This window comes from Artibeus jamaicensis, unplaced genomic scaffold (genome assembly GCF_021234435.1).
Source record: "Artibeus jamaicensis isolate MK-2021 breed Jamaican fruit bat unplaced genomic scaffold, CSHL_Jam_final contig_432, whole genome shotgun sequence".
NCBI lineage: Eukaryota > Metazoa > Chordata > Mammalia > Chiroptera > Phyllostomidae > Artibeus > Artibeus jamaicensis.
The window spans coordinates 12296550-12317238 of NW_026521828.1; the positions used below are offsets into that span (position 1 = coordinate 12296550).

Genomic DNA, 20689 nt, shown 5'->3' on the forward strand with positions numbered 1-20689 from the left:
TGGTGAGCTCAGGAATGACAGTGGGCCTGGCACCCACCAGATGCTTGAAGACTCAAAGCATTTTTGCAAAAGTCATGGATTGGATGTTTGGGGGCCCAGCAAACTGCCACCTGATGGTTCATGACAGTGAACTCTCCTTGGCTGCCTGCCTACGAGCAGATAATTTGTGCCTTGGAGTTGGCAGACCCGGCTTTAAGAGCTTGGGTTTCCCAAACGCTGCTAAGTACTCAGTACTAATCCCTGGGAGGTTATAAAAAATGCTGCCTTCAGGGCCCACCCCCTGCCAGACAGTCTGATTTCTTAGGTCTAGGGTGGGACTCAGATATCACGCCTAGAGTTCTGGGCTAGGTCCTAATGGCATGAAGAATCCCCGGCCTTGGGGATCTCTCAATAAAACTGGTGAATCAGGAAAACCATGGGGTCCAGTCCATCCATTCACTGAACAGATATCGATTGATTGACTACTCCGAGGCTGGCCCACTGCTGTTCCCACACATCAGCAAGAAGACCGGAGATGTCAGGGTGGGAGGGGTGGGGCGGATAGTGAAGCGTTAGAGGCGTGGTCCTGTGAGAGTGTCCCCATATTTACCCAAACTTCACCCATCTTTTGAGGCCCAGCAGAGAGATCTCATCTCCTCCAGGTGAGCTCTGGAGACATGCCCTGAGTCAAGTCCGGAGCTCATGTCCAAAGTCGAACTCCAGATATGCCACTTATTAGCTGTTGGCTTAAACCATGAGCCTCAGTTTCCTCATCTGTAAAACAGCAGCACCCACCCCACCTCACAGGGTTCTGATGAGGAATGCATGCAATAATAATTTGTGCAAGAGCACTTACTACCACACCTGGTGCAAGTTCATCTTAAATATTAGCTGTTAATGTTGTTATTTCCTGGCCATCTTGGCCTGCCCTGACCTCTCCTTCTGAACTTTTAGATTTCTTCACAGTATCAGAATGGAAGGTCCCTTGGTGATGATCTGGTCTAACTCCTTCGCATTACAGAAGGGGAAACTGAGGTTCAGAGTGAGGAAAAGGACTTGCCGAGGACCACGCAGCAGAACGAGGACTCGAATGCAGCTCTTCTGCTGCCCCGCCCAAGTGCCTCTTCCTCCTCAGTGTCTACCCTGTGGCCTGAACAGGGAAAGCAGTTTCAGGGAGTTAATTCACTGCTAGAAGAAGGAAGAGGAGAGAAAGAATGGGAAGATGATTGCTCTCAGCATTTTGGCAGGGACAGGAATGCAGCGCTAATCTTTGCCTTGAACGTGCAGGCCCAGTGTCCCTAACGGGAGACTCCAGCCCAGGCAGGTCCAGCTGCATCAGCCTTATTAGCCCTCCGGGTCCCCCTGCTGTTGAAGACTCCACAAGCGGGAACTAGTCTAAACTGAGCTTCATGATTCTCTGAGGACCTAGGCTACTGTGGCCTCTGGAGAAAAAACATCATGTTTGGAGGGAACGTCCCAATCTGACAAACAGGGCCGAATGACACGTTCTCCTGATGCAGAATCTAAAACTCCATTTCCTCGAGGAAAAGCTGTTCCTCAGTTGCACAGAAGGCTCTGGCTGACCCAGGTCACCAGCAGCTTTCACGGAGGGAGCCAGGGAGGAGGTCTCTCTCCCTGGGACCAAGGCCTGCCACCAGCCCTGACGCCTGCTCCTGAGCTGCGAGGGAGGCCCTTCAGTTCCGTGTCAGAGGGCAGAGAGGGGAGCGTGGGACAGCGTGGGTATGGGCAGGTGTACTTGGCTCCCAGCAAAAGAGAGGGAAGTATATCATCCTTAGCGCCTGGTCTAATTCCAGGACTGGTGCCGTTAGTCCTGTAGAACTTTCTGGGAGGATAGAGATATCTGTACAGTCTGGCCTGGTAGCCACTTGTCACATGTGGGTGTTGATCATTTAAAAAGTGGCATCTGCCAGTGAGGGGCTGAACATGGTATGGGACAGAGCACTGGACTGAGAGTCAGGAAGTCCCTCCGTTTACTCACTTGGATAGTCACTTCCCTCGTCTGGCCATCACTTCCTCATCTGCAGAGTGAGGCCATTGAGCCAGGAGGCATCTCTAGCACTCCCCATGGGGTCCCAATAGGAGGCGCGCAGAAGCAGTTGAGGGTTGGATTCAGCGAGCCGCCCCCTTCCCTCACCTCCCGGCCCCCTTGAATGTGGCCCCTGTGACCCAGCCTGTTTCTCCAGGTCCTACCCGTGGGACTTCCCCCCTGGCCTGCTTCAACCTCCATGGTCCGCTCAGAGCGAACAATTTTCAATTCCTTGAATGTCCTCTTCTCTTTGCAGGGTCTTTTATGCTCTTGCTTGGCCACTTTCAGATCTCCGTTAAGGTGTCACTTCCTCCAGGAGGACTTCCCAGATGTCCCAGTCCTGACCAGATGCTCCCTTGTCCAGGCTCCGGTAGCTCCCTGTATTTCTCCTGCTAGTACACAGCTCTACCACCCCTCGCTGTAATTAATTACTCACCTGCCTACAGCCCCCAGAGCAATGCTCTCCAACAGAACTCTCTGCAGTGATGGAAATGTTCTGTGCATGTGCAGTTGTAGACAAGTGACTGCTGAGAGCTTGAAATGCGACTGGTGCTACTGAGGAACGGAACTACTGGTCTTATTTAATTTTGACTACTTTATCTGTGAATAGCCACCTGTGGCTGATGGTTACTCTACTGGGCAGGGCAATCCCCAAATCTGTACGTTCTGAGCAGGCAGGAAGCAGGTCTGACTTGTCCGTTCCTGGGCCCCCAGTGGTCTGTAAGACCATGAGTGGTGTGAGAAAACTGTGAGAGTGAAGAAACTCTACAGGAAAGAGCAAGAAAGGTCAGCTCATCCAGGTGACCCCTCCCACCCCTCGGTTTCTGAAGGATGTCTGCAAACCATCGTTTTAGTTCGACTGCCATTGCAAGAGGCAGGCAAAGCAGGACTTGTTATCCCCGCGTTACTCAGCCAGGCTCACTGAGGCTTAGGATGGGGCAGCCAAGCTCTGGAGCACCAGCTGGTTCTTGCAGAGCTGGGCTGTTCCTTGGTGGGTGGGTCTCTAGGACCCCACTCGACATCTGAATGAGATCTGGGACAGAGGGAAGAAGCAGTCTTTCCTTTCCCTGTGGAGGATCCACAGACTAAATGGAAACAGATGGGACAGGATGGAGGGCAGGAGGATGTGGACTGGGGATCTGGTGATTTCCTTGGGGTCCTTGACACTGGAATCCCCCACCCTCGGTGAAGGAGGAAATGGAGGTCCTTGGGTGAGTCCAGGGGGTGGGGTGGGGTGGGCAGGCCAGGCGGAACTCTGCCCTGTGCCAGTTCTCAGACCAGCCAGAGAGTCACCAGGCTTCCAGCTCTTCCCCAGAGCCTTTTCACCTCCTTGGAATTCCTAGCAAGCGACAGGCAGTCTGGGAAGTGACAGGTAGGGACTGATGAAGAAGGGCCCTGTGTTCTGCCAGCCCGAGGGGTGGGAAGGGGCCTTTACTGAGCCTTGTGTGGCTCCTCCATCTCGGGGAATTCCCCTCCTGCCTAAAAGTCAGCCCAGCCCAGCCCTCCTTCCTGCAGAAGCACAGCGATCGGAGGAGCCTTCACAGGGCCGGCAGCCCCCTCTGCGCACACCCTCGACTCCTTCTGCCCTTCCCCAGGTGAGTGACCCAGCCTGGGGGCAGTGAGCCAGGCAGGATGGGGAAAGGGCTCACTGCACGAGGGAGCCGGGGCCACCAGACCCTCCCACCTCTGGGCTGAGAGCTTTCTGCTTTCCTGCCAGCTGGGGTCGGCTGCTCCAGGCCCTCTCGGGGCTTGGGCTCTGGGCCTCTCTCTCTCCTCCCCTGGCCCTGTTCTCTTCTTGCTTCCCTCCCTCCTGTTATTTCCTCTTCCTGCCCTCCTCTTCTCCCCCAGTCTTCTCAGCCGGGCTTTTCTCTCTAGTCACTACTAGTTTTTCCAAAGGGAAGGAAAAGAAAGGCTTATTTTTGTCTTATTCTTCCCCCATAAAAAGGGAGTAGATACATAGGCATGAACGTGGATGTACGTATGTCTACGTTTGTGTGTGTCAGATCTACCGAGGCGTATAAGTGTGTGTCTGTGTGGGTGGAGGTGTACAAGCATGTTTTTGTGTTTGTGTGTGTCTGAGTGTGAAGGGAGTGGTGTATGTGTGTGTTTTGGGGTGTCTGGGTCATTATGTGAGTGTGTGTGTCTGTGTGAAGGAGAGTGTACAGGTGTGTGTGAGTGTGTCCTTGGGTGTCTAGGTCATTGTGTGTGTGTCTGTATGTGAGAGGGAGTGTGTGGGTGTGTTTGTGAGTGTACCTGTGAGTGTCTGGATCATTCCGTGATTGAGAGTGTGTGTGTGTGTGTTTCTGTGGCAGGGAGTGTGTGGGTGTGTTGGGAACTTTAGTGATCTGAAGCCAGACAGGAAGCGACCAGGTTGGAGTCCACCTCCGCCTGCCCCGGAGACGGGCTGCAAGGCTGGGACCATCTGCCTCTGGAGCAGGCGGGTCTGCCCCCGCTCGCGTTACTGCTGGGGTGGCCGAACCTTTTCTGTGGCCGACCTGTAAACAGAGAGCCTGGGGCACTGGGAGGGGGTGAAGGGCCGGCAGACCACGCTGATGTGGCCTACTCTTTGATCACCAATGATCACTGACAGTCCAGATTTTCCAAAGCCGGTCGGAGGCCCAGCCCAGGGAAGTCCCTGGCTAGGAGTGGCAAGGAGGGCAGGCCAAGTCACTGTGACAGAGGCTTCTGGGTGGGAGAAGCAGGAGGGGCCCGGGAAGAGGGAGCATGAGACGAGAGTGGGGTGAGCATGGGGGGAGGCCAGAGGACAATTGCTCTGGGGCTTTGTCAGGGCTTCCCAGGGTTAGAAAAAGCTCTGGTTCCCGTGGGTCCGCCTTCCTCGGAGGCCGGGCCGGCCCAGCTGGCCTCTTCCCACGCCAGGAGGATGACAAGGGAGCAGGCTTGGGTTTAAACCCAGGTCTGCTTGACACCCCGACCCGGAGACAGGGAGGCCGGAAGGAGAGGAGCTGGGGGAGGGAGGCCTGGACTCCCAGGAACTGTGGGAGGGGCCTGGCAAGGCCACGTAGGCTGGGAATGTCCCCCAGTGTCACTTCGCCCTTTGCCTCCTCCAGTGGTGCCCTAGAAATCCCAGAGAGGTCAAGGAACCTAGGGGAAATAATCGGGATGGGGAAAGAGGAAGACGGGAAAGACCTTCTGGGCCTGGCCGTGCTGAGCACACACTCTGTGGGGTGGAGGGCACGCTCCGCTCCTCCTGGGCTCTAGGCCGCAGGGTCCTCGCAGGAAGTAGGAGATACACAGTCCCTGCCCCCCCAACAGGACCCACGGTCATAGTTATTGTTGCTGCTTTTCACCGATGCCAGGCCCTGTGGCATTTCACTCGCTCCACCCCGTGTACTGGGCGCAGCTCGAACCTTCATGTTATGGATGTGGAAATAGTGCAGAGCTGTCACGAGGGGACCTAGGCCCAGGTCTGTCTGACTCCAGAGCCCACACCCTGACCCTCGAAGGCCTTGCCTCTTGGAGGAAGGGCAATTGTGGGTGTAGGGTTTCATTCACCTCAGGGTGCCCTGTGAATAAACGTGCGCAGTTGTGGCTACTGTACTGCCATTATAGCTCGCTGCCCTCATTCAGTTATTCGGGAGGAAGGTAGAGAGAACTAAAACTGTGTTCTCTGGCTGAGGCTAGGAAACAAGGAATGTAGACTCTGCTTGCTTATTTGCTTCTTACCAAAAAAACCCCCCACGATTACTGAGTACTTCAGTCAACATCGTATTCTTGATACGCGTTTCTCATTTAACTATCGCTGAAATCTCTCTTCTGTAGGCACACACCCAACACCGAAAAGCACCTAGAATCTACAAAAGGGTTTTACATCTCCGAGATGGCCTCAGGCTACGGCAGCGAGAGTCTGGATCTAAGGAAGGAGACAGACCAGGGTTGCCCTGAGTTTCACTGACCCCCTAGCCAAGGCCCCGACTCACTAGTTCACATGATGAGTGACGCACATGCTTGTTTGCTCTGGAAGCTGCATTTCCCATCAGTGGGGCACGTGGAAATAGTGCCGATCTGGAAGCAAGAGACTTGAGTTCTAGTCCCGAGTACTAATCACAAACTTATTATAAAGACCTCTGGTCCACAGTGGCTTCATCTCCACAAGAAAAAGTCTGGGTCCGATCCTTCTTAACAGGCCTTTAAAAGAACTGGCTTTTTTTTTTTTTTTTTCTGTCCTGCTAGGTGGCAGAACTCGGTAACACAATGCTTCTGTGTGTTAACAGTTTAAGAGCCTGGATCTTACTGCTCCAGTTACCTGTTGCTGTATAAGCTCTTGCCCAAGTCATCTAACAGCTCCAAGCCCCAGTTTCACCTGAGAAATGGGGATGGTAATGGTCCTGACCTGATCAGACAGTGGTTGGGAGACACGTTATGCCAAAGTGTAGGCCTAGCACACAGCACACACTCACCTGTCAATGTTTTTCAATATGTAGCCTTCATTCCTCTTTAGTCATCTGATTTAGAGCTCAATCAGTGATAGGTGGGTTTGGGAGTATGTCTTTTATTTCCCTCAAATCTGGACTTAGGTCTGACTCTGGAGCTGTCTCGGTAGAGGTGGCAGAGGGAGTGGCAGAAAGGAGATTGGGAAGCTGGGTTTTCCACTTGTGGCTATTTCCACTTTAAAACAGAACAAAACAAACAAAGCACAGGACTTTCTGATTGTCCTCCCAGGTGGGGCTTTGCATGGGCGCTTGTTGTCAGTCTGGAAGAACAAGAGGTTCTCATCTGCCTGCGTCACCCGGCTCCCAGGGTCAGGCCCTGCTTCCTGTCTTGGCAATCATTCAGACCCGGGGGAGTAGACAGTGACCGGCTTGGGGGCCTTTGTCCCACCCTGCCAGGCACCCAGTCCAGGGTCCCACAGTGGATATGGATGGTGAGCCATAACCTGGGAAGGCTGCATCTCGGGGTTTAATGGTGACGTTCTACTCAGTGCATGCGACCCATGTCCACACACCATTATCACCTCTGGAATGCCTTCTGTTTGCTAAGCTCTGGGCTTTACTTGAATGATCTCATTTATCCTCAGGATCACCTGAGGGGTAGATACAATGATTAATCCCCACATTTAGAGAGGGACTGAATCTTAGAAAGGCCACCCAGGTGGTAATTGGTCAAGTCGGGGTCAGAACCCCATTAATTAAATTCATAGCCTGTGTTCATGGGCGCTGAGTCTCTGTAAGAAAGTAAGAAAATTAGGATATTGTGAAGATGACACTGTGCAGCACAAAGTGTACAGATGCCCGGGAGCCCAGGTCCTGAGTTCCAACCTTGGTTGCATCACTCAGCATGTGTGGCCTTGAACAAGTCCTTTATTACATTGAGGCCTCCACTAACTGAGCTGTCAAATAAGGGGCTGTGATTGGTGGTCTCCAGGGCCTCTGACATGGTGCGATGTTCTGAAGTCAAAGACTTAAAAGGCTGGAAAAGGTGGGTGTGGTCATGACTTTAAAGAGAGGAGTTTTCTCACACATTGTAATTGTTATGGAAAATTACCCAAAACTGGGAAATCAGGCAAAAAGATGACTGTGTGACCTTTTTATGTTATACTAGAGCATTTGCAAAAAAATCCATCTGGCATTTTGGAGAATTGAACTTATTTTCTTAACTATTTTTTAAAAAATATATTTTATTGATTATGCCATTACAGTTGTTCTATTCCCCCCTTATTCCCTCCCCTCTGCACACTCCCTCCCCCATCATTCCCCCTTTAGTTTATGACCACGTGTCTCAAGTTCTTTAGATTCTATATTTCCCATACTATTCTTGCCCTCCCCCTATTTTCTACCTACCATCTACGCTACTTATTTTCTATACCTTCTCCCCCCCTCTTCTTCTCCCACTCCCCTGTTGCTAACCCTCCATGTGATCTTCATTTCTATGGTTCACTCCTGATCTAGCTGTCCTCTTAGTTTGCTTTTGTTTTAGGTGTGGTTGTTGATAACTGTGAGTTTGCTGTCCTTTCACTGTTCATATTTTTTATCTTCTTTTTCTTAGGTGAGTCCCTTTAACATTTCATATAATAAGGGCTTGGTGATAATGAACTCCTTGAATTTGATCTTATCTGAGAAGCACTTTATCTGCCCTTCCATTCTAAATGAAAGCTTTGCTGGATAGAGCAATCTTGGATATAGGTCTTTGGATTTCATGACTTGGAATACTTCTTTCCAGCCCCTTCTTGCCTATAAGGTCTCTTGAGAAATTCGCTGACAGTCTGATGGGAACTCCTTTGTAGGTGACTGTCCCCTTATCTCTTGCTGCTTTAGGATTTTCTCCTTCATTTCAATCTTGGCTAATATAATGATGATGTGCCTTGGTGTGTTCCTTCTTGGGTCCAACTTCTTTGGGACTCTCTGAGCTTCCTGGATTTCCTGGAAGTCTATTTCCTTTGCCAGACTGGGGAAGTTCTCCTTCATTATTTGTTCAAATAAGTTTTCCACTTGTGGCTATTCCTCTTCCCCTTCTGTTACCCCTATAATTCGGATGTTGGAGCATTTAAAGTTGTCCTGGAGGTTCCTAAGCCTCTCCTCATTTTTTTAAATTCTTGTTTCTTCATCCTTTTCTGTTTGGTCATTTTTTTCCTCTTTCTGGTCCACTCCTTTGATTTGAATCCCAGTTTCCTTACCATTACTATTGGTTTCCTGTGTATTTCCCTTCATTTCAATTAGTTTAGCCTTCATATGTTCCTCTAATTTGTGACTAAAATCAACCAGTTCTGTGAGCATCCTGATCACCAGTGTTTTGAACTGTGCATCTGAAAGTTTGGCTATCTCTTGGTCGCCTAGATTTATTGGCTCTGGGGCTTTGAGTTGTTCTTGAGCCATGTTTTGATCTGTTCGTGCCTATTAAGTATGAGGAGCAGATCGTAGATGTTCACCAGGTAGGGCCACCCAGGTTACTGGTTTGTGACGCTGTATGTGGGGGCAGGGTCAGAGAGGGACAATGGCGGTCCCCTCTGTGGCCGTTGGGGCCTACGCTGTATGTCTCACTGCTAGCTCCTTCACCGGTTTATCTGTGCGCCAATGTGTGAGCATGATCAGCCCTCAGTGGGTCCAACGCCTTCGCCCTCAGTGGGTTCGCTCACTACTCCACACCTGGGATCTGCCCACGGCTGCCAGCGCACCTGGGTCGCGCGCCCGGGTCGGTCCGGTGGATCTTTCCTGCCCGACCCTGCTCTGCCACTGGCTCTGCCCCTCTTACTGGTTTGGCTGAAGGGTTCGTTGTTGTCAGACTTCCGTGTAGTTCAATTTTCTGTGGTTTGGCTGCATTTTTGTTCCTAAAACTTTGTTGTTTTTAAACTTGATTGTGCGAGAAGGAGCAGTGCTTCCACAGACGCCTCCATCTTGGTGGAAGTCCCCTATTTTCTTAACTCTTAAGGTCAGCCGGGCATTTTACAAAAACAGCTGAAATAGTTTGGACACAGAATGCAAATACTTGGAGACACTTCATTTTTTTTTAAAGTAAATTTCAGTGTTTATGAGAAGACTTAGGTTGGGATTAGGAAGAGAGCATTCTAAGAAGAGGTCGTTTGGGAGATACAGATGAAGAACAGGAAGTAAACGGGTTTGGTGGCACCCCCTGGATAGAGGTGACGCCTGAAGGCTGCCTTATAGATTCTGATCCTGTTCCCTCCCTCTGGTGACACGCAGTAGTGCTTTGGTGTTTGCATCCCTTCCTCCCTCCCTTTTTTTTTTAAATATGGGTATATGGGTACTTATTTCCATAATTAAAATGGACTAGGATTAATATTGTTTTGAGAATTTGATCACACCTTTGAAGTGACTGAAGGTATCATGGGATGTCACAAAGTCTGAAAAAAGAATGCTTGGATCAGGCATATACGTGGGTACGTGTATCTCTGTGTGTGTTCGCACACAGTCACAGTCGATTGACAGACCTCTCCTTTTATAAAACGAGGACTGTGTGAAATAGCTCCTCAAATCCTTCCTAACGTTCAAACTTACCCTCTTTAAAATGATGACCTTAAAAAGGGGGGTAAAAAGTGTTTCCAACTTTAAGCCAAGTTACTGCTCCTTATGGATCTGGCAAATCCCTCAGAATGTTTGGATGATTGGCCCACCGAAGGTATACTAGGTAGGCAGGGCAGGAGGCTGGCTCTGGAGTAGTCCATCCGGGTTTGAATCTCGGTTCAGACACTGAGGTCATTATGGTAAAAAATAACGAAAACAAAAACGGTGGGGCGGGGAACAAAACCCATCTCACTAGGGTGGCTGTGCAAATAATAAAATAATAAAAGTAATGCATGCAAAGTGCTTACAATGTCTGAAGCCTGTAGTAAATGTTAGCAGTAACAGTAAGCGTCCTGAAGGGCCCTTCCAGCTCTAAATTCCTATGAGTTCTGCTAAGAGGTCCGGGAGCATCCTGCACACACCTCCGCGGCCCTGAGCTTTAGCTCTGGCTTAGCTCCAATGGCTTACGTGCCTTTGGGAAGCTCCCTTCTCTTTCTAGCCTGGTGTCCATCTGCACAGGAAGCTGGGGGATGATCCCTGCGACTCATCTCCACACTAAGTTTGGGCTTTCAAGGTGGCCGTAGCCTCATTCTACAGCCTGAGGCTTCCGGGGCGGGGAGTGTGGTCTGGAGCTGCCTAGACCTGGGGAACTTGCCGGCCTGTGGAACTGGAGACCCGCAGCCCCTCGGCCACCTTCACGTTGTTTACCTCGCTGGATCCTACCCCATTGGCCGCGGGGCCCGCCCGGACCTTGCGGTGCGATTGGACGATCGGCCTGTCAATCTCCGGGGACTTTCCCAGGGGTGGGGCTGTCCGGCCTCCCCCCCGTCCCACTTCCTCGTCCCAGCCCCTTCCTTGGAGGAGCTGGTGGAGTGCTTCGGCCAGAGCCTGGCTTGGCCGCTACCCTGTCCGTAGACCTGGGCTGGACGGGGAGAGTGGGGCGCTGTCCCTCAAGGCCCTCATCTCAGGTAAGTAGGCCGGGCCTGTGGAACGGGAGGAAGGGAGTCTAGGACCGGGCAGTTCAGAGGTTCAGCAGTGACTGGACAAGGAGTGCGTGGCCAGGCCCATCATGGTGGCTTCGGCTCCTTCGTTCCTGGGCTCCCGCGCAGAGGTCTCCGGGTGCCCGGTGCCTCCTAGGGCAGCTTGGGGGCGGGGGTCCAGCTACGTGGGGGAACCCTGCCCCGCGCGGCGGGTGGTGGGTGCGCGTGCGCACTGCGTAGGTAAGCACGCCTAGAAACGGAGAGCAGGCAAGTGCAGAGGCTATGGGCGCGTGCACCATCCAGGTGGAGGGAGTATGCGGGCCTGAGTCTGTTTACGGAGCGGGAGACCAGTTTTGAAAGTGTGTACTGGTAATGAAGAGGGAAATAATAACTATTACTGGACGCTTTCCAAGCGCTTGATCTAAACCCTTTACACGCATTAAATTCATTTAATTGTCACATCCATCTTCAAAATGAGTTTTGTTATTATTCCTATTTTGTTTCAACCGGGGCCCTTGGAGACTGGGGTCGCGCAGCTAGGGAGTTGCAAAGTCAGGATTCGGAACCTGTCATTCGGCTCCAGAGTCCTTGCTCCTTTGAGCCCATTTGCACACTGTGGAGGACAGCATTTGTGTGCGTGTGCAGGGTAGCTGTGGTGAGTTTCTGGGAGTGATTTTGGGTGTGGCATTTCTATGTGTGGTGACTTTTCCACTCTAGAACATTTGTGTGCATGCGGTGATGTGTATGGAAGCGAGGACATTTTATATTCATTAATTGTATGGGAGTGGGTGGGAATTTTGTGTGACTGGGCTGACAGGTTGTGTTTTGCTTCCGGAGGGGTTGGGGGGGGAGGCGGGACTTTTGTGGATGATGCAGAAGAATCAGCAACATCCATCCCCACCCCCTTGCAGAATGACGGTGCAGGGGAATCTGTGGATTCCTAATGCATCATTTTTACTTCACAGTATAGTCAGTGTGGAATTTAAGCAGCACTTACTCACTTTCCAAACAGTGAGGTATGGTAGAGGGGAATTCTGCATCTGATGAGAGATCAGGAAAGGAGACTCAATTTTTGTTCATTCTTGACAATGGGTATTGCGTTGTAGGATGACACATTTATTAGTACAAACTCACAGCAATGCAGTGATGTTGTATCAGTATCCCTGTTTTACAGCAGAGGGAAATGAGGCCGAGAAAAAACAGTAATGGTAATAACAGCTTACATTTGCGAACCCTCATCGTGTGCCAGGCACAGTGCTTTACATTCTGCATCTCATTTAATCTTCTGAACAGCCCTAGGAGATCATCACTATTAGTAGCCTCAGTTTTCAGATGAGGAAACTGAGGCCCCAGAAGGTTAAGACTTGCCCCAAACTAGTAAGCTTTGAACCCTGGAACCTATTTCCTTTCCACTGACCACGGCTCCTGCCCTGGCTGTGTCCCGGGAAAATAATGTGATCAGGGACTGGTACTTCATGGAAGCACTTGATCATGTCCCTCTGGAAGCTGCAGCCATGAGTGTCCTGTGTTTTGTATACTTAGGTGACCCTGTTTCCCTCACTCGTGGGTGTCCCGTGGGTATGGTGTGGCAATTATGTTGAGGGTTGGTGCCCACCCCAATGCCCACACCAGGTCTTTTGGGGCCTCAGGCAGCCCTGGGGTCTGACTCACACCCTTATTCCCGGTGCTGCTCGCAACTTGGGCCTGGATGTACTGGGTTGGGTCCGGCCAACCTGTTTGAGCACCTTAGCACTGTAAGAGGCTGTCTGCCCGCCTCCCTGTCTGGGTACCACTGGGTGCTCCCTTACTTCTGCACTCACTGTGGTTTAGCCGTGCGTGGCTCCTGCTTTCCTTCCCTGCCAAACTTACTCTCTCTGTGAGGCCTTTGTGTGTGCCGTTCCTTCTGCCTGGAGCACCTTTCCCCAGCTCTTTCCATGGCTGGTTCTTCCCTGCCTGTCAAGTCTCAGCTCAAATGTCACCTCCCCGGAGGGGCCTTCCCTGACCTTTTTATGCAAAGTAGCCCCCTTTTTCACTTTCTGTCATAAAACTATTGCATTTTTTTGCACACATTTGTCACGCTTTGCAGTAATCTTATTTATTTGTGAGTGAGAAAGTATATGTGTAGAACTTATGTCTGGCATATGATAATTGCAGGGTTTACTTGTCTGTTGCCTTCCTCTTTTCCTAGGACAGAAGGGTGAGAGGAGGGACCTCTTTAGTTTCCTGTGTGTGTCCCTGATACTAGATAAGAGTGTCTAGGGTAAAGCTCCCCTGGCTTCGTTCAGTGGGTGAGTAGAATTGAAGAAACTGGAATAATGGTGCATTTCCCAGGTGAGGAAACGGAGGCCTAGAGATGGTGAGGCACTTGTCCCAGGAGGTGGTGGCGGAGTCAGGGTGAGAACCAGACCTTGGTGCCCAAGGCATTTTTCCTTCTGACAGCCGCAAACACCTCCCGATGGCCCTCCTGCCCGGTGCTGTGAAAGTGGCGTGATGCTCAGGCGCATAGGAATTGGCTCTGCCCTTGAGGAACTGGGAGTGGACAGGGGAGAAATGTGCTCTGAGCGCTGTCTGGAAGCCACCATGTGCCAGCAAGTGCCCAGCAAGAAGTCCCACTGGGCTTTGAAGCAGTTTGGGGGCACCAGGTGGATAGGGGGCTTCTGGAGGGAGATGACTCCAAGGCCAGGCCCTAGTGGGTCTGAGGTGCAGAGGATGAGGTGCAGAGTGGGGCCTGGGCTGTGGATTTGGGGTAAGGCCCAGCTGGGTTGGGGGAGCTGCCCAGGAGCTGGAGTAGGAAGAGCCCTGTGGCCTTGACTTCCAGGCAGAGAGACGTGTCAGTTTTTCCCTGCGGGCAGCACTGGGAAGTGATCAGAGCACTTAGCTGGCAAACTTAAGCGGGCATCAGAATCACTCGGGTGCCTCGTTAGGTGGGTTGTGCCCCATGACGTCTGACCCAGAGGGTGCTGGTGGTGCTGCTTCTGATCGGAGAGGCTCTTCAAGAACCCCCGGTGCGGACTGCATGCTTTAGACTCACGGGGGGTCCCACCTTTTGGCATCTCTGCACCACACTGGAAGAAGAGCTGTGGTAGGCCACATATTAAATGCATTGTGACATGTAATTACAAAAAAAAAAATCTCATAATGTTTTAAGTAAATTTACGATTTCGTGTTGGGCCGCAGGTTGGACACCCCTGCTAGTTTGGCAACCTGGGTGGTCACTGCCTCTGCCTCGTCATCTGTGGGGTTCTGCGTCCGCAGTGCCGCCTCCTAGAGTGGTGTGAATGAATGAGGCAGCGTGTGCCCAGCACTCAGCACAGGGCTGACACCATCAGTGCATACCCACTGCCGACCTTGATGATAATAAGGATATTGAATGGGGTTTCAACCTGGGGAGATCACGTGGTCCACTTTCCCGTGCTTCAGGATAAGTTGCCTTTGACCCTCTGCCACCTGTGGACTGTGCCGGGTCTTCTCTGGCCAGGTCGTCCTTTGCTTTGTCTCAGGCACCTTTCCGTCTCTGGTTGGAGTAGTGGAAGCTTATCTAATGTGCAGGGGCTCAGAAGACACTCGACCCAAATGCCCTCCACAGCGCCCAGCACCCCCGCAGGCGATCCTCCAGCTTCCACTTGAGCCCGGGAGCCCTCTGCCCGGCAGGCGGCCCCCAGTGTTGTTACAGTTGCCTGCTTTTGTGGGAAAGGGGGGGGCCTTGCGAAAGCCCTTCTTCTCTCACTCCTTTGTTCCCTCACTGCTCTCCTGACCACTTTGGGGGAGGGAGGGAGGGAGAGAGGCAGGGTGGTGGCAGGGTGTGGCGGAGAGGGCACGACTGGCCACCTGAAGACCCAGGTCACCTCCTCTTGGTATCACTACCGTCTCGCCAGCCCTGGGCGGATGTCTCCGCTGTGCTGGCGTCGGCGCGCCCACTGCAGGATGGAGGGGTTGTCCTGCTGGTGTCTCCAGTGTCCTCTTCTGGCTCTCAGAACTGCAGGCCCGCGGCTGGGCCGCTGGCAGTTCCCGAGCTCTCCCTGCGGGGCCAGGCCTTTCGCACCCGCCCTCCCTGTGTCTAGAGGCTGCGCCACTGGCCCCTCGCCCTGGCCCTCTTTGAAGGGAGGGTGCCTGGGGACCTGCGGAGAGTTTTGCCAGAAAGAAGGCACAGGGAGACAGGAGAAGCTCCCCAACCCCTGGAGACAGGTTGCAGGAAGTTCTTGGTGTTTTCCGCATGACTGGCCAAGGACAGTCACTCGTCAGATAGGAACGGGTGAGTGGCCAAGTGGCCGGAGAAGCAGCTGGCTCTTCGTCTGACGGCTGCCCCCTCAGGGGGCTCTTCTCTTTCCAAGGACCTCGTCCGAGGCTGTTTGCCGTGTCCTTGAATGCCTGCAAACTGATCTGGGTGGCCCAGGCAGATTCGGGGGGGACAGGAGGAGGGGTGCTGTGGGAGTCCCGTCACTGAGGAGTCATAGTCAGAGGCTAGAGGTGGTATTTTTAGGGAGGGCGTGGGGGGCTGTCCCATGAGTCAGGGGCCTTTGGTTTGGTCTCCACCCACATTGGAAAGGACTCACTCCGCCGGCCATTGCCCTCTGCCTTCACTGTGGCCAGCATCATCAGAAGGCTGAGGAGCCGGGGCCCCTCCACACCCCTGCTTCGGCCTCTGCAAGCACTACCCACCCTTCCCACCCCCGGGAAGAGGGTCTGAGGACAGGACGCTGACTTTTAGAAAAGAGGAAGGGATCTCTCAGACGCAGGGGTGGCGTGCCGATCCCTGGGCACGCACTGGGTCACGTTTCTGGGCACCTGACCCTTCTCCCTGCTTATGATTTAGTTTATTCGCGTGCGTTTCTCCGTGGTTTCATTGTAAGTATATGCCTCCCTGGGCGATATGTAGTATTGTTTCGTATGTTTTAAAGTGTTACTTAAATGCTCTCATACTATCTATATTCTTCTGAAACTCGCTTGTTTTGCTTTCATGTATTTGTGAGATTCATCATGTTGATATTTCTAGCCCTGGGTCACTACAGGTTGATTCATTTTTTATGGCTGTGGAGTATTCTCTAGCATGAAATTGCTCCATTCTATTTGCTCATTTTCTTTTTCATTAAGTAGTTTCCAGCTTTTGCTGTTAAAACAAGATGCATTTGGCTTTTACCTGAGAGGTCTCACCCCTGCCCGGCTGTCCCCTTGCTAGCCCTTCAGCCTCCTGTTGGGACAGCACTTCAAAATCTGTAGAGAGCTACTTGGTTTCTAGATGGTCCTCTCCGCATTTCCAGAGGGAGAAACAAGGAAAGTGAGGTCACTCATGGTCACCTAGCTGGGAAGCAGAGACAGGATTTGAACTTATTAAACCTCTTTTCCATCCTGGTTGGTATAAAGGAATTCTCCAAAGTTGTCGTCTTCCCTCTCGGCGGGGACAGCAGTTACAGGGCTGAATAGACCTTTCGTTGGCCAAACCAGTGCCAGGCATGTTGGCACCCGGGACACAGGAGGACAGCGGAGTTCCCCAACCACTCTTTCCCAGGGTCGGGCAAGTGCCCGTTGTACCTGTAGCTGATAGTCCAGGTCCTTCTGGGTCAGGTGGGGTCCCAGCCGCTAGGAGGGGAGTCGTGGCACATTGCACTGGGGACCCTGGGAGCTGAGAGGAGGTGTGCATGGGGCAGCAGGAAGGTGGGCTGGGAGTGCTCTGGGTGCCCTCTTAGCACTCCTTAGGGGGCTGTGGGCCATGGGGAGCATGGGGTGGGGACTGGCAGTGGTTCTGCTGTGTCCCTTGGGAACTGTGTGGTCTCGAACCAATCTCTGCACCTGTCTTGATCCAGCTTCCTCTCCAGCACAGCAGGCGTCGGGAGCTTCGCACCTGTTCCCAGCCGAGGCTGGTTATCCGAGGTCTGGTGCCTCTCTTCCCGTCTTGGCCACCGCAGGGCCAGCCCTGACCTTCCTGAAGCCAGGTCGTTTCTGGCAGGTTGCAGGCTGAAAGCCTCCCCTGGCGTTGCCAACTCCTCACTCACCAGATTCCTTGACTAGAAAACTTGCTCCTGGACTTTCCCTTCTAGTTTGTGACCACAGCCCTGTCACCTTGCCTGCCTGCATGAGGCAGGGACACAGTGCGGGGCTCTCACTCCTCCCCGCAGCCCTGTGGCCTCATCCGTGCCAGAATAGCAGGCCTGCGCTATTGTTCTGACTTTATCAAGACACTTACATTTTTTAAAAATTATTTTTCAATCTCCCTGTAAAGAGTTACAAAATAACATGTGCTCATGGGAGGGAGAAAAAAACCCCAAACCAAAAAACTCAATCAATATAAAAGGTATAAAGTAAAAAGTGAAAGTCATCTTCTCTCCTTTGTCTCTCCTGCGCTGTCCCCATTGTATCTTAAAATTAATTTAAACAAACAGAACAGGACTGCCGTGGCTGGTGTGGCTCAATTGCTTGGAGCATCGTTCTGTAACTGGGAGGTTACAGGCTTGATTCCCGGTCGGGGCACATAGCCAGGTTGCAGGTCCATCCCGGTTGGGGTATATGTAGGAGGCAACCAGTCGATGTTTTTCTCTCTCCCTTTCTCTCTAAAAGGCAATGGGAAAAAATGTCCTTGGGTGAGAATAAAAGAAAGAAAGAAAAACAGGACTAGATTTCCTTTGTAAAGAACTGAACTAAAAATTACAGGTAAAATAAGTTTCTTTTGATTCTTGTTCCCTATGCCAGTTTCTCCTCTAAAGCTACTAGTAGCAGCTTGGTGCGTATCTTTCCAGACCTTTTTTTATGAACACTTGAGATTTTATACACACACACACACACACACACACACAATTAAATGTTTTATTTAAAAAATTCTTGTTATACATATAAATCCATACTTTGCTTTTTTTCCATTACTGATATTTTATTGGCATCTTTCTAGTGGGTTGTTGCAAAGCATTCTGCCCCATTCTTTTTGTTGGGTATGTAGTATTCCACTGAATAAGTGCCCCGTAGTTTATTAAGCCAGTCCCCAGTTGATGGACATTCAGGACATTGTTGCTGTGGCAAAGCATATGAGTGCACATTTCTGTGCAGCCCATGTGTGCAGTGATGCAAAGACTTCTAGATTCTTAGAGGATTACTCAGTCAGTTGCCTCTGGCCCTTTAGATAATTGAAACCTCCTCAAGCATACTTTGTACAAGGGTACTTTGTTCTCAGCTAATCAGGCACAGAGCAGGTTGTTGACACCATTGAGAAAGGGCTTGCTTTATTGTGGGTGGCCCAGCTATAAGGAAAACTAATGTTTTTCTACTAGGTGAGATCAGTAGAAACATAATATATGTGAAAGGGTGGAGGTGAAAGTTTCTGTTTGGTCAGGCAAACCGCACCTGGAGTGCTGTGTTCAGTTTCAGGACCAGCTACAGATAGGGTGGAGGAGGTGGGGGGGTGGAGAAGGGGGGTGGAGGAGGTGGGGGTGGAAAGGGAGGGGTCTGGCAGCCATTCCCTGTGGAAACAGTGGAGGGAACAAGGGCTGAGCAACTTCAAGAGAATGCTGCAGGGTCCAGAGCTCTTCAGGGCTGTAATGGAGAAGAGAGGCCTCTTGCTGCGCATTCCAGGGGACTCAGAGGCAGATCAAGGGCTGGTGGGAGCAGAGCTGGGAGCGGCCTGACTACAGCCAATGCTGGGCTGTCCAGGGGAGGCTCCTTGGGGAGAGGCGAGGTCTGAGTCACGAAGGGTCCTCAGCCTCAGTCTCTTGGCTCCCCTAGGGACTGGACAGGCACAGGGCTGAATTTGCCCTGAGCTTCCTTCCAGCCCTGGTGATGGCTGGTGATGAAGAGCAGCCTGGGCCCTGATTGCGTACAAGGCTGGAGACGTGTAAAGGCAGGGCTGCGAGCCTGGGGGCACAGTCCAGACAGCTGCAGCAGGACTGGTGTCCTCCCACTGAGCTTCAGTCCCCTGCCTCTCAGGCACTGCAGGCCCGTGGGATGGGCACCAGTGTTGAAGTCCCCTGATGGAGGCTCCACTCTTTGTTCTTCCACTAAGCAGCTGTGTGTCCTTAGGCGAGTCACTTAACCTCTCTGAATCTGCTTTCTCATCTGAAAAATACAGATAATGCTGTCTAGCTAAGAGGATTGGTTTCCTTGCTGGCAAACAGGGGCAATAACTTTTATCTCTGCGGTGGGAGAAAAGTGAGGCAATGTACATCATGACACTGCCCAGGGCCTGGCACGTGGGAGCACTGAGCACCTGTCAGGCCCTCTCCCAGCTTCAGTTAGGCGCCCCTTGGTCTTCTCGTGCAGTGATTCCAGCTGGCTGATGGCCGTGGTCCATCTCCCTGTCCCCAGGCGGGAGGTGTGGGGCCTGGGCTTTGCAGGCTGAGTGGAGGCAGTAGGGGTCCCTCCATGGATGAGTTTGGGGAAAATGGGGAAGGGGAGGAAGAAGGACACAGGGGAGGAGGAGAGGACCTGAGGAAGGGTTGCAGACAGTACTCGAGAGTTTCTCACTGTTCTTGGGGAGGCGGCAACACCCCTTACGGCGCTTCGCTGGTGGGGGGCTCACCCCTTTCCCTGGTGGTCAGGGAAGTCCATCTGGGTGTTAAGAGGAATTGAAGTTGCAGAGAGTAGACTTCTCAGGATCATAAGGTTGTAGAAAGGGGTGATAATAAATTGCAAGTTCTGGAATGTGAGAAGTACAAGGGGCCTTAAAAGAGTGGCTGGTCTCCCCACTGTGTTACATCACTGCTGTTGTAGTGAACCCCTCCTTTTAGGAAACTGAGATTCGGCGAGGGGACACTGTTTGCCCTAGGTACCGTGACCAGATCCCATGATTTCTGAGCCCCAACTCCTCACACTCCAGCCCGCACTGGCAGCCTTTTTATTGCTGAATTGGTGGCAAAGGCTTATTAAGTCCCTGGGCCCTCACGGGCAAGGATGCCAGGGTGGGCTCCCTGAGGACACGCCTTCTAAAGTAGGTGCTGTGTCCTTGGTGACAGTCATCAGGACGGCACAACCTGCTCTTCCACGGGTGGGCCTGGGTCCATGTGTCTCTGCCGGTGAAATGTGTGGGAACAGATTCTTGCTTCTGGTTTGCTTTCGTGCTGCTGCTCGTCCTCCAATCCCTGGGGAGATTGAAGGTCGTTTCCATTCACAGCTGGAGGAAGTGAGGTTCGGATGATTCTGTCTTGCACGAGTGTGGCCCTGTGGTCCATGTGGGTTCCCTGTACCTACATCCTCACTGGTCGTGGCGTCGAACCAGTGTCCCTGCGTAACAGCCATCCGAAGTTATCAGACGTTGTGTGGATGCCACAAGCTAGCATGCTGAGCCCATAGAGGAACCCGAAAACCTGGTAAAAGAAGGAATAAATGGGGTGGGGGAGACTTGGCCCTTAAATCAGCTGGGCCCAGCTGTGGGGCTGTCTCATCCTTGTACTAAGAACCTACTATGTGCCAGATGCTTAGCTAAGTACTATATACACATTATTATTATTTTGGAAATTTTACTGTAAAATGAGTACATTTCTTGTTAAATAAACCAAATGATGAGGAAGTATGAAGTGAGAACTCCCTTCCAACTCTACACATACTGTTTCATTTAATTTCTTTACCTGGATATCAGGTGGATTCCATTATTATTCCTATTTTGCAGATGAGGCAGCTGCAGCGTAGAAGGGGTGAGGGACTGGTCCGTATCACGGCAGCTCGCAGGATAGACAGAGCTGGGACTAGGGTGAGGCAAGCGCAGGTGAGGCCCCAGGCGAGGCCGGGAG

General features: G+C 52.0%; 1 protein-coding gene across 10 annotated transcripts in view; it reads left to right on the top strand.

Annotated features, from left to right (window-relative positions):
- Positions 1 to 3527: 3527 nt before the first annotated feature.
- The window catches only part of TNIP1 (TNFAIP3 interacting protein 1), a 46829-nt gene continuing 29667 nt past the window's right edge, over positions 3528 to 20689 (top strand). For 2 of the 10 annotated variants that reach the window (XM_037156928.2, XM_037156929.2), the window contains exon 1: positions 10719 to 10970. The gene's annotated coding sequence lies outside the window, so the exon portion shown is untranslated. Of the gene's footprint in view, positions 3622 to 10718; positions 10971 to 20689 lie in introns of those variants that run through there. The other 8 variants (XM_037156925.2, XM_037156927.2, XM_037156924.2 and 5 more) reach the window with 7 other exon arrangements.